The sequence below is a fragment of the Schistocerca piceifrons genome, chromosome 5 (genome assembly GCF_021461385.2).
Source record: "Schistocerca piceifrons isolate TAMUIC-IGC-003096 chromosome 5, iqSchPice1.1, whole genome shotgun sequence".
Classification (NCBI taxonomy): Eukaryota; Metazoa; Arthropoda; class Insecta; order Orthoptera; family Acrididae; genus Schistocerca; species Schistocerca piceifrons.
The window spans coordinates 287,065,217-287,079,390 of NC_060142.1; positions in this window are offsets into that span (position 1 = coordinate 287,065,217).

Genomic DNA, 14,174 nt, shown 5'->3' on the forward strand with positions numbered 1-14,174 from the left:
GCTTTTGTATTTTGTACTTCATTTTCTGTATATTCGGCAAAATCATCCGGAGTATTAAAAAACTCAGTGTACGTGTCTGAGATATAACAGCTTCTGTCTTTCTCTCCTTTTCATCTGTTGCACTTTCAGAAGCGTAGAGGCGTCCAGTAACTCTGTCTGCTGCCCAAGGTTGTTAGCTTGATCTCTCAGAAGGGAAAATAAATTTAAGAAATGGAACACTACTATTTAATCGGATTGCTTAACGCATAGGTATCATAATATACGTCCATTTTCTGCTGAAGCTAGTGCCAGTTGACTGCTTAAATGCTTTTGCGGATGATACGTGCCGTGTAAGCAGAACCGAGAGTCTGCTCACTAGCACTATACGAGAGTGGGGCGAAATCGACGTTCGCCTTCCGAGAGTTTATACTACTACAGCTTTTCGCCTATCGAGTTCTATTGATCTCTGCCCACAAAAATTATGCAGGAAGAAGAAAAAAACGAGTTCAGAGTGAGCTCTCAGATGTTATCTACCCATCAATACAAACTCAGGCACATCTTTAAATTAGCTCAACAAAACATCACTAACTTGGCTCCGTGTTTTATATTTAACATGGGAACCACGCTGGTAAAATGTCGTTTCCCACAAACGACATAGTTTGAGAATGTTGGCCACATAGTGAAAGTATGCATTCAAGACCTGTCTATACTTGTGCGCACTGGCTGTTCGTCAGTCGCTCTGTAGCCTAAGCGCTTAGTACACACGTAACCTCGATTCAACGGGTACCTACGAGCTACACTGCGACAGTTCCTGGATTTGAATGGAAAGACGGTCCAATTGAAACGGTTGAATGTAAAATAGCGAGAGCTAGTAAATACATGACTGACAATAATAATTATTTTCCGGCTATTTCACATGCAAATGGAAGTGTATGGGCTTCTCTTTGCGCTCTTATTTATGCGTTTCAGTTTCGTTGCAGATATCATAGACAACTTTCCAAATGAGGATGCTTCTTTACAACCTCCAATGGTGGTAAGGACAATGGACGCTAAAATGAAATAAGTGATAATGAAGACTGTTCAGAAGATTGAAAATAATCAGTAATAGGTCGAGATGATAGCGAAGGAGTATACGAAACGGTATGTCACTTTCTGGAAGACTATAATGAAGAGAATCTTTCACGGCCGTTAAGATTTTTTTAAATTATTATAACACAGATCAGAGTAAGACAACGAGACGGACTATCTCCAATTCTGTTTAATATCGTTTTGGACAAATTCATAAGGGAACGGGAGAGTGAGCTTAGAAAACGTGGCCTATGGAAACCAATGAAGATTGGAAGGAAAACTGAAGTCACCTGCCTAGCCTTTGCCGACCACCTTGCAATTTTGACAGACAGTGAACAAAATGCAGTACATCAAATAGAAATACTCAAGGAATGCGCCGGGAAGGTTGGCTTGCAAATTTCTTTTGGGAAAACCGAATTTATGTGTACACTCTTGAACGTACAGAATCTCACCACAAAATATGGGAAATTTTGGAACTCACTGGACTAGAAAAAAATCAAGGAACTCGAGCACAGGAACTAAAGAGAGCTTACGGTCGAACACACCAACTTTACAATAAAAAGTGCATGTCAATGCATGCAAAAATCAGGCACTACAGCGCTGTCATTAAACCCGAGGCGCCGGCCGAAGTGGCCGTGCGGTTAAAGGCGCTGCAGTCTGGAACCGCAAGACCGTTACGGTCGCAGGTTCGAATCCTGCCTCGGGGCATGGATGTTTGTGATGTCTTTAGGTTAGTTAGGTTTAACTAGTTCTAAGTTCTAGGGGACTAATGACCTCAGCAGTTGAGTCCCATAGTGCTCAGAGCCAGCCAGCCACAAACCCGAGGCGCTAAACGCAACAGAAACCTCGTCACTCCATAACAAGATGCTGCTACAAAATCTACGAAAAGAAGAACGAAAGATCATTAGGACAATCCTTGGACCACGAAAAACTGAAGCTGTATATAGACTGCAAACCAACAAAACTACAGAGAAAATTTCAAATATTGCTGCTGACATTAGAAAAAGACGCCTAAAATTCTATGAACACATACACAGACTCCATGAGTATAGACACACACACCAGATGCTCAGAGCCACTGAAAACAAAGGTATGGCATGGGCCGAACAAGTACGAAGAGGACCTTACTGATGCTCAACTCACCATTCAGGATACTGCAAACCGTAACATCTACGGAAGCAAAATACACAAGTGGGAAGTCCAGCCAGAGACAAGAGCCAAGAAGACCGGTACAAAGTGGACAGAAGAAAGAAAGAAAGCCATGAGCGAGAAAATGAAGGTCTAATGGAAAAACCGCAGGAGGAACTGTAGAAGCTTCACGTGATCCACAAAGGGTCTGTTACGTGTATAACAATAATAACAAACTCGATCTTTAAATTGGCAGTAAATAGGGTAGAAAGCGATGTACGCGTGTGCACATATATTCAAAGGTCAACATAATCAGTCTACATAAATTTAATACCGTATGCTACAATAACGTGACGGTACGCGACGTTAACATATTGAGCAATGGGACGTTGTAGCCACAATACAAGTAGGCCCAATTTTTTAAAATAATCTGTTACGTGGGTGTACGTATTCAATAAGAGTTCTATTGTGGTGCGAAAGGTAACCCATCTCACTACAACAAAACAACTAGGTATCGTTACGAGTGTGAAGAATTTTTCAACGGCACCCTATCTACTGTGTCTATGTGAGGTTTTGATAGAATATATATAAGCGTATTTTCATTTTAGAAATCACCTATGGTCGTCCTCCAATCAAAAAGTGACGAAAGACGACACACTCGTGCGATCTACGCGTCAGTAATACCATATAAAGTTACACAACATGCCAACGGTATCTGCAGATCGACACCTGGCTGTCACCTCTGTTTCTACTTTTAAAAGAGGCGACGTGCATACTAGGGGCACAAGTTGAGCAAAGTTTGTTTTGCGGGGATCATATTTTAGCAGACAAGTCTTTTTATTGACAAGGAATACTGACGGATGTTTCGAGAAGACATGTTTTCTAAAATCATACTCGATTACAGTAGATTAGTTTTCATTCCGTCATAGTTTTCAGGTCACAAAACCTTGTCAATGAATGAAGAACTAAAGAGTCTGCCGTTTCCGGAATGATGATGAAACTTGGTGGAAGTGGATTGCCTACTGTTTTAGAGTTGTCACTAGTGTGGCTTTCTCCGGATTTGCCTTCGGATTGACCGCATCCAGGGCCGTCCATTGCGGGGAGGGACTGTCTGAAATAAGCCCGGACTTGCTTCTGTTTTCGAAGAAATTGGAGTGACTGTGAACAACATATTAATAAACACGCTTTGCTAAAAATTTACTATATGCCGACAGTTGTGTGCGTAGTTTCGTTCAACGGACATTATTTTTATATGGGACTAGCTTTTACCCGTGACTTCGGCCGCGCATAAAAGACGCCGACGTGGTCGGCGGCTCTCAAAGTTTTGCCGTCCTGCCGGCACATTTGATTGAAGCAAGCGACAATGTCCTATGCTGTGTAACAGCATACGCTTTTATGGCAAAGGTGAGATAACTTTACTTCTACCCGGCGTGTCAAAATGAAAGATGTATCAGATCTCCAAAAATACAACTGAAAATCGCATCCAATTCCGTGCATTAGTTTTTCGTGGTGCGGGTAAGACATACATACAAAAATTCTAAAAATAATGGTTTCGCTTTGTTAGCTGTTGTATAAAACACCTTCATATTCAGTTTTCTTAAATATCCCCTACATACCGACATCTTCAAATTACAATTTTATTATATGTTTAAATGCAAAATGCAGTGGGAACCACCGGCGTATCATTCAAAGGGTACCGGATTACATGCAGCAAAGCTATGTCCAATAGTGAATGATTTTCGCTGTCAATGTCTTGAGTAGCTGGGTGGGCGTCACTCCAGATCACCATCCTCTGAAAAATCTTTAGAGGTACCGCTAAGGGATCACTTCCTTATAACTGTGAAGCTGACAATATTAATGTGAAGTACAGATTCAAGAGCTTCACCTTTCTTCAACGCTACGGATTTGTAAACTGAAAATTATTAACCTGTTAGTAAAATAATTGTTTACCCAATTAGCTGTAAAGAATTTGATGAAAAAGCTTCAAAACTGTGTCTCATCGAAAGAGAGAGACAAAAAAGAATCACATCCCTAGAAGATTGTTCAGGATAAATTCCACTACCAATGTTGGGTGATCGATGCTTTAGGCGTGGTTTGCTGCCAGACTGTGCGATGAGAGACAATCTTTTATGAATGTAAACCAGAATTTTTAAAACCATCTAGGCCTAATTATAGAAAATGCAACGTTTATAACGTTTGTAAGGTACCAAGAAAATAGCTTCGTCCCCTGTTTATACGATGAATATCAACCAAGTACATGTATATCATCAAGTGTAAAATAATAAAAGTATCGAATTTTATAGTTCTCGTGTACGCCTTACAGCCCCTTCCCGGAAATTTATTTGCAATCCCAAATTTTTGCATTTTCTCTTCGTGCCTCTTATGAAAATGTTAATAAATATAAGAGTAGCGTAATGAAAACGAGAAAGATGGAAAAAATAAGTTCACGGTTATTAATTCAAATGCAATCGCCGTAACTGTAACAGATTTATCCAACTGTGAGAAAAGACTGTCAATGGCTTCGTGGAAAAAAGTTTGCGGTTGCCTACGGAACCATGACTGTACCCAGATGTGCTCTACTTCGTCCGAAGAAAATCGACGGTCGCGAATGTCTCTCTTCAGGGCTCCAAAAATATGGAAATCTTATGGAGAGGGGTCGGAGTGGTGTAGATGATGTGTAGAGGTTTTCCAGCGAAACTTGTGCAGCGTACTGGAAAGAACCTTGGCAACATGTGGGCGGACATTATCCTGAAACAGAATTGTAGCGTCTGCCAACATTCGTGGGAGTTCGGACTTGATGGCTTCTTCAGTTTTTAGAAAGTGTCCACGTACCGCCATGCGTTAATTGTGGTGCCATGTTCCAGAAAGTCACTGAGCAGCGGGCCCTTTCAGTCAAACAGAAAGGCCATCATGAGTTTCCCGAAACTGGCGAGACTTTTGTTTCGATTAAGCTGCAGAAGTTTCGCTGGGAAGCCGATCTCTGTAGATTTGCTTAGGAAGAAGAGATACGTGCTTGGGTACAACTGTATTAACAGTTATGGAAATTACTTTTGAAATAATAAAACAGTTTGCTTAATTTTTTTCTTCTGCTTCGCTTTCATTTGACTGACCTTTATACAAAACGTTGAGCATTATTGCGTTTATTTGTAGGGCAAGTAATGTAGAAACTGGAAAGAGAAAAAATAGCTTTGGCACGGAGACTCGATCCCTCGACCCTCGGAATACCATAACGTCCCCTTTCCGCTGCCTGGGAACTACACTGACATAAATGGCTCATCCCACGCCCGACCCGTGCGAAAAATCCTAATTTTCCTAAACGCTTGGCCTTCTGGAGTTCCCAGTTCCGTTAAGTCCTGCACATACCATAAATCTAGACGAAATAGCTGTTGAAGAGTAGGTGCGGTCCCTTTGTTGGTTTATTAACCATGAAACAACAGAACATGCCTAACAGTGTCCTTTATGTTAACACTGATATAATTACCAATTCAAAGTCCGTTTATTTAGTGAAGCGACAGTATGTTCATGATGAACAGTAAGAAACTGATCAAGGTCGGCTATAAATTATTCCACATACCTTTATCCACACTAACACGAACTGCGTAAGCTACTCGCGTATTGTTGCTCAACGTGAAGTACTTTTCAGTTCTTATTTTTCGAACAATGTATCCCTCGATTTAACTGTTTAAATACTTGCTACCTTAACTTTCACGAGTTTATTTCTTGCAACTCTTCGCTAGACCTTAATTCAGCCAGTCCCAAGTTCCATCTCCAAAACCACTGCTGACGGTAGCGTGAAATACAATAACGACCTGTTACGTAAATTTACGAAAGCAGAGTAGCCACTTGTGATGTCTGTGGAGATAAAAAAGCTATATAAGTGGTAAGACTGTCTTTTGTCTTATCTTTTTTTTTACGAAACTACAAGCGAAATCATATTTTTTGTTCCATTTATTAAAAACTGGTTTCTTCCTCCTAATTTTTCACGCAAAATATATATACATATTCTCCGTCCGAAATGGCCTCGTAAGACTCAATGGTGCTGACCGACCACCGTATCATCCTCTGCCGATATGCCTCACTGGATGCAGGTATGGAGGGGCATGTGGTCAGCACACCGCTATCCCCGCCATTGTCAGTTTTCGTGACCAGAATACTTACATATACGTTTTTGGAAATATTTATGAATATTTCTTGAAATCTGTTAGTGCGTATCACACATTTTTGACATTCAGTTACTACTAATATTTATAAAAGAAACATTGTGTATTTCAATCTCCTTCTTTTTTCTTTTAGTATTGATGCTTCTTATGTTTTTATGTATTGTAACGCCGTTGGTGATAATGCGAGAACATCACGGAGATGCTGAAAAATCTTAACTGGCAGCTGTTTGAAGATAGAGGTCAAGAATACTTCGGAAGTCTTGACATATTTGCAAGAATCAGTAATAAGTGAGGAGTCTAGGAGTATACTGAAAATCTATGTAATGTTCCCGTAGGGACTGCCAAGACAAGATTAGATTAATTACTATATGTGCAGAGGCATTTACGCACTCGTTCTTCCCAAGCTCCATACACGAATGGAATGAAAATAAAGTACATGGGATAATGGTTGTGGCCGAGCGGCTCTAGGCGCTTCAGTCTGGAACCGTGCGACCGCTACGGTCGCAGGTTCGAATCCTGCCTTGGGCATGGATGTGTGTGATGTCCTTAGGTTAGTTAGGTTTAAGTAGGTCTAAGTTCTAGGGGATTGATGACTTCAGATGTTAAGTCCGATAGTGCTCAGAGCCATTTGAACCAACACCGTGTTAGCAACCCTCCCTCCCCTCCTGGGCGCTGATGACCACGCTGTTTAGCGCCCGAAAACTTCAAACCACACACACACACCAACCCTCCCAAGAACGCTACTTGCCGTGACGAACACTTGGGCGACCGCGCAAGGTCGAAAAATAAGGACGGATGGAAAAGTAATTGATGAATATGGAATCAGGTGGCAGATTCGGGACCTTTGGTGACGAACAAACCGCTGTTCTATCCATAATTTACTTCAAAATGACGGAGGCCTTTGAAAAGATTCAAGTTTAAGTGGAATATCTTCTCGGTCGAACACAGAAAAGCCCGCAGTCCCAACGGCCGAGGCTGCGTCAGGTTAGGAAACCTCTGGTGCATAAGGAAGCGGCGAGTTCTATGGCTCAGCAGGCGATAGCTAGCCGCTTGACCACCCAGAAACTTGACACCGGAACTACTTTTTTTCAGCCGCAGGCACACTGGTGTAAGTTGCCAAATAGCTAACATCCCCACCCCCTACCCCTCCCGAGCATCACGCTCCGGAGCCTTCTGGAACGTCTTCTTTGAAGGTCCGCCAGCTACCGTATCGCCCCCGACCGCCTCTTGTCTATAGGTGTTCTCCGCCATGCTACGGTAAAGCTTAACATAAGATAACTCGGGCACAGTCTTGTAATGATGCTCGGATTCGACGGTCGTTTCAATAGTTTCATATGGGAAGACATTTTCCTGCGTAGGCCGTTCTTCTATTTCGAAGTATATAAAACTCCCTGGCAGATTAAAACTGTGTGCCGGACCGAGACTCGAACTCGGGACCTTTGCCTTTCGCGGGCATAGGTCCCGAGTTCGAGTCTCGGTCCAGCACACAATTTTGATCTGCCAAGAAGTTTCATATCAGCGCACACTCCGCTGCAGAGTGAAAATCTCATTCTCGAAACATCCCCCAGGCTGTGGCTAAGCCATGTCTGCGCAATGTCCTTTCTTTCAGTTCTGCAAGGTTAGCAGGAGAGCTTCTGTAAAATCTGGAAAGTAGGAGACGAGGTACTGGCAGAAGTAAAGTTGTGAGGACGGGGCGTGAGTCGTGCTTGGGTAGCTCAGATGGTAGAGCACTTACCCGCGAAAGGTAAAGGTCCCGAGTTCGAGTTTCGGTCCGGCACACAGTTTTGATCTGCCAGGAAGTTTCATATCAGCGCACACTCCGCTGCACAGTGAAAATCTCATTCTGGAAATATATACTTTCTTTCATCATTTAGCAATTACCTAATTTCGTCCGCTTGGACATTATCAAACTATATCACAATGAAAAGTAGTTGTGCTTACAGCATATCAGGATCCATAGAGAAGTATGGAGATAAAGTAATGTGTAGTGGCCTTCCCAAAAAGAGTTTCGCGCAGCCATAGTAGGTATGGACAGAGATATCACAGAAATAAATTCCATACATAAAACAGACCAAAGTACAATACTTATGCGGGTTTTGTAATTAAACCAGCATACGTAATACAATAAGATCCTTTAGCAAAACAACATCAGTGTGAAACACACAGGGCGTGTTCAGTAGGACGCGTGTCAGTGATGCAACCGTCTCGTTGTTCAAATGGTTCGAGTGGCTCTAAACACTATGGGACTTAACAACGGTCATCAGTCCCCTAGACTTAGAACCACTTAAACCTAACTAACCTAAGGACATCACACACATCCATGCCCGAGGCAGCATTCGAACCTGCGACCTTAGCAGCCGTGTGTTTCCGGACTGAAGCGCCTAGAACAGCTCGGCCACAGCGGCCGGCTCTCGTTGTTCGAAACTCTTATTAAGGACGGCATTTATACAGGAAGTTATTTTTCTGCGTAGGCTGTTCTGTTATTTCAAAATCTACACTTAATTTCATTATTTAGCGGAGATGCGTGTAACATCCTCTATGCCAAACAATTTTTGTTGCAAAGTATCTTGTTAATACCGATAAAAAGAGTTCTTCCAGCGACCCCTTCCTTAGTGGAACAAGAAACGGATAAACTGGCAGTGGTACCAGAAGTACCCTCCCCTGCAAGTCGAAAGCTGGCTTGAGAAGTATGGACATAAGCGTGGGTGGCTGGAGGCAGCTTCAAGGCCTCCTGAGCGCAGAGTGACGGAGAACGTTCCTTTATGAGATGCAGTCATACAGTTTTAATCATCACCTCAAAAAATAAATAAATAAATAAAGAAAATAAAATAAAGTTATGGAATTAATTTTTTACTTACTTGCAGGTACATATCTGTGGTACTGCCACACACAGAAATACCCAGGCCAACCTATTCATGATGATGAGTACAGTGCGGTAATTTAGTTTACACACAACGTAGTAACAGTCCACGCTGAGTTGGTGGAAGTGCACTGCAACAATGTACCACTGAATGACGCAGACGCTTCCAGAGTGGTTCAAATGGCTCTGAGCACTATGGGACTTAACTTCTAAGGTCAGCAGCCCCCTAGAACTTAGAACTACTTAAACCTAACTAACCTAAGGACATCACACACATCCATGCCCGAGGCAGGATTCGAACCTGCGATTGTAACGGTCGCGCTGTTCCAGACTGTAGCGCCTAGAACCGCTCGGCTACCCCGACCGGCCTGCCAGAGTGGTCAGAGAAGTCTGAGTGTGGAAGAACGGAGTGGTAGACCATCTCTCTGTGAAGAACTGGCAGCCGCAGGAGGAGCCAATGCCCTGGTACTCAAGAGCGGAGTACCACAGTCGAGGTGATTGTGGAAAAAGTGGACATCAGTCAAGGGTCAATTTTCAACATTTTATGGGACATTTTGAACAAGAAAAACGTCGCTTCCCACTGGGCTTCGCGACTGCTCACAACCAACAATAAGGCCCTCCGAAGCGAGGCAGCAGGCGTCATGCCAAGCTAAAGAGCTTCTTTATCCATCAAATAACATTTACTAGTAAATGGCAAATGTAGTGATGGGACTAGTTTTCCCAACTGATTGACCAGTCGACTGTTTTTCGTCAGTCGGTTTTGGCAGTCGAGTGCAACAGCCTAATGAAACTAGTGTCCACAGTCACCTAAGTAATATGAATGTTTTCATTCTGTCTCCGGGTGTGAGGGATTTCACTCACATACTTTTTCAGTCTTTTCTGTTATACATGAACAATGACCAGGGCTGCCAACTTTGCTAGCGACAAACAACGTAATTTACTTCAAGGAGAGGTGAGTAAGAAGTATATTTCTCAAAATGAAGTATTTACAAAATTTTTGTGTTTACTTAAATAAGAATTTTTCGTACTTCTCGCAATAAATTCGGATTTTTGGTTGGTTTTAAAAGGTTAACAACTGGTGCTACGTTATGAATTAATGGTGAAATAAGTGAACATGTCCTTTTTATTTTAATTTATTGAATCAATCTCTCTTTCATCCTGCTAGTTTGCAGCCGTCACCAATAATTCTCTTTCGATTTACGCCGAGGTGACGTGGACGGAAACCATATAACATGCAATTTATTTTGTTTGTTGATTTAATTACTTGATTTTTAAGCATATATTTTCACTTGCGGTAAGTATTTTTTTTGCAAGATGTTTTTGTGATCATTCGTTAATTTTCTTTGAATGTTGATAATGTAATAGCTCAGAATACGAATCATCCTTGCAGATACTGTTTATCGCATTGAATTTACCTTGAGGATCACTTTTTATCAAGACATATGGTTTCTTCCATTCCCACACCACTGAGCGTTTCGACATTTTGAGCCAGACAAAAAGTTCACTGTTAAGTAAACGCCTCATCACATACATTATCGAAAAACTGAACTATTATATACTAATTGGCATTCGACAGAAATCAAATATCAGGCGACAAGAACAGCGACGACAGGTGATATCAGAAGGCAGTAAACAATATTGACTTAACAGCACCAAACCTATCGAATGTTTACGTTCAGAACTGAATGCGCCCGGCCGTGGTGGCCGAGTGGTTCTAGGCGCTACAATCTGGAACCGCGCGATCGCAGGTTCGAATCATGCCTTGGGCATGGATGTGTGTGATGTCCTTAGGTTAGTTAGGTTTAAGTAGTTCTAAGTTCTACAGACTAATGACCTCAGCAGTTAAGTCCCATAGTGCTCAGAGCCATTTGAACCATTTTGAACTGAATGCGCCGGGGATGAGGTTTCTCCATTTGTCTCTCCCAGCGGTCCAGAAGTGTGCGAAGGTGATTACAGGCTATTAACAGCGACGGACAGAGAGAGGATGAACTGTGTTTGCGAATATAAACAGTACTTCATGTCCGGGAAATGCCCTGCTACTTTTCAAAGGCTGTAACAGGCAAATAGGTTTGTGTGCATCTATATGAGTTGTACGTACGTAGGAGGTACCGTAATTTTCTACACAGTATATTTTACTCACACGAAAATAAATGGCTGAATAAATATTTAAGGGCTACATTCAGATGGGGACATCCTGACGCCTTTTTCAGTAAAACGGAATCCAAACAGTCGCTAAAAGTTCGTGATGTATCCTATGTAGTAGGTCGCGAAATTGAAGCGTTACCCATCCACCAGTGTCAGCCCAGTTTGCAGGTGAATATAAGTTTAATTTAGTGTTTTGTTTATGTATTTTGTAATATTTGTAATGATTGTGAATTATCTAAAGTTTTGTATTTATTATTATGTTTCATGTACGGAGAGGGCGGCGCAACGAACGGAGACAGCGTCTTCACTGCCGGGACCAGAGAGAAAATTTCTGGCCACTATGCGTCGCTGGTCGACAGCCAAAGAGCAACAGAAGATCCTGAAACCGAGTTGTTGCGTCGTGCTTCTAAAAACTGAAAAAATAAGAATTTGTAATGTTTCTACAACAATGACGTCATAGAAAGTTTAATAATGTTGTAAATGTTCAGTTCTATCTTGTCAAGGCTCGTGTTCACGTCTGTTTGTAGTATATATGAAGATAATAAACTAGTGTATACTATAAAAGTTTAAATACGTGTTCCGAGAATTTATTTATGAAGAATTATATTAAGGAAGAAGTATTACTGATTTATTTGACAAGATTATTAATTTTTGACAACGTTCATCGCGAGTTTGAGTCTTAAAACTTTATTCAATGTGGTTCTAATATTTATTAAAGCAGATAACTTGCATTAATATAATTTCTGAGAAGAAACAAACGATATCTAAATTGAAAAAAGTTTGCGCAAACCAATTGGACTGAGTGACGAAATTCTGCGCATACGACTCAAATGATGATGTTTTAATTACAGTTTCGTTCAAGAACCATTCAGCGACCACTTTAAAAAGAGGTTAAATAATTCTGAAGTGTTTTGTAACTGACGTTGCTGACGAAGTCTGCACATGGTCATATGTCAAAAGAAAATCATTTATACAAAACTTACGTCGTTACACTACACCTAACGGGACTTTTATCCTCAATTTTGTAACCTAGCGATATAATTAGTCACATGATAATTGCATCTGGAACAACCTAAACCACAGTAATATATTTATCACTTTAAATAATAGAAAGAAGGATTAGTCTATTCACTATGTAACTTCGGCATACCCTCTCATACGTCTTCTCATAGCCCCGCAGACAGGAATACTCATCGGGGGTATGTGTACCCCTGTTGTATGCCATGGCTCTTTGCAACTAATCACGATACTACAGACGGGTTTCACTCAGAAGAAATAATAGACAGCTCAGTCAGCTAAAGCACTGATAAGTGATTTCAGCTGAAAGAACGAATCCGACCGGCGTGGCTAAGCAGGTTCTAGGCGCTTTAGTCTGGAACCGCGCGACCGCTACGGTCACAGGTTCGAATCCTGCCTTGGGCATGGATGTGTGTGATGTCCTTAGGTTAGTTAGGTTTAAGTAGTTCTCAGTTCTAGGGGACTGATGACATCAGATGTTAAGTCCTATAGCGCTCAGAGTCATTTGAAAGAACGAATAGATAGTTCAACCGACAGAAAAACTACAGATAACGATATTGCAGTGCCTGTGTTGTTCCGAATTAGGATGCAATGTTCCTTTGGAGATGCACTGCAGTATCGTACCTATCTGCCGACACGGGGTAAGCGACTTTCAAGTAAAATGTCTCGTCTGTACAGGAATATACGTAAGGGATATATGAGTACTGATCGTAGACACATGGCTGAGGGCATATGGAAGTTTACGTCTCGACGTCAGTCATACTCGGATAGCCAAATGGTAAGGCAACTTCTCGTGATAAGAGGCAAACCTGGATTCGAGCCCCGGTCCGGCACATATTTTCATTGCCGTTATTTCATTAGACAACTGTTTTTATCAGTCCGTCATTCTTTCTTAATATATGCCCAATCCAATTTCTTTTTCTTCTTATTATTTCTTCTAGTAAGTGTCTCTTCTCTCCCACTCTTCTCAGTATCAGTACCTATTCATTTTTTTACTCTGTCCATCCAGCTTATTCTTTCCGTCCTCATGTCATGGCGATGTCTACATCTCAAAAGCCTCCAGCCTTTCTCTGTCTTTCTTCCTCAAAGTCCATGTTTCAGCGCCGTATAGAAGAACACTCCATACAAGACATTTTATGAGTCTCTTCCTGAGTTCTCTGTCCAAATCGCTGCAGAAAATTCTCCTTTTCTTATAAAACGCCTCTTTTGCCATTGCTATCCTTGCTTTAATTTCTGTGGTGGACTTCCAGTCGGTGTCTATCCTGCTTCCAAGATAATTAAAATTTTGCATCTGTTCTAGTATTTCTCCATTCAGCATAGTTTTTATTTCTTTATTTTCTCCTAGTGCCAATACTTTTGCTTTCTTTGTGTTAATTTTCATTCCATAATTTTTTCCGTTAGCTTCAATGGTGTCTACTAAATCCTGTAATTCTTTTTCCCATGTGGCTAGAAGGACTATGTCATCAGAAAACCTAAAACACCCTACTCTTCTTCCTCCAATTTCTACTCCTTTGTCATCTAATGAGCATTGGTCAATCATATTTTCCAAGTAGAGGTTGAAAAGGATAGGCGATAGACAGTATCATTGTCTTACTCCTTTTCCTATTGTACTTTCTCCTCTCTACAACAGACTAAATCGATGAATGAATAATCCAACCGATATATAAAACTACAAATTAGTCGATTCTTGTCTAACAACAGGCTGGATCGATTGTTTTCATCCAGTTGCTTCCATCACTAAACAAACTGTCGCAGGGACATACTTCTGTATTCTCCTGACGAGAATACGAGAGGCTGACGAAGGCACGGCACAGTTT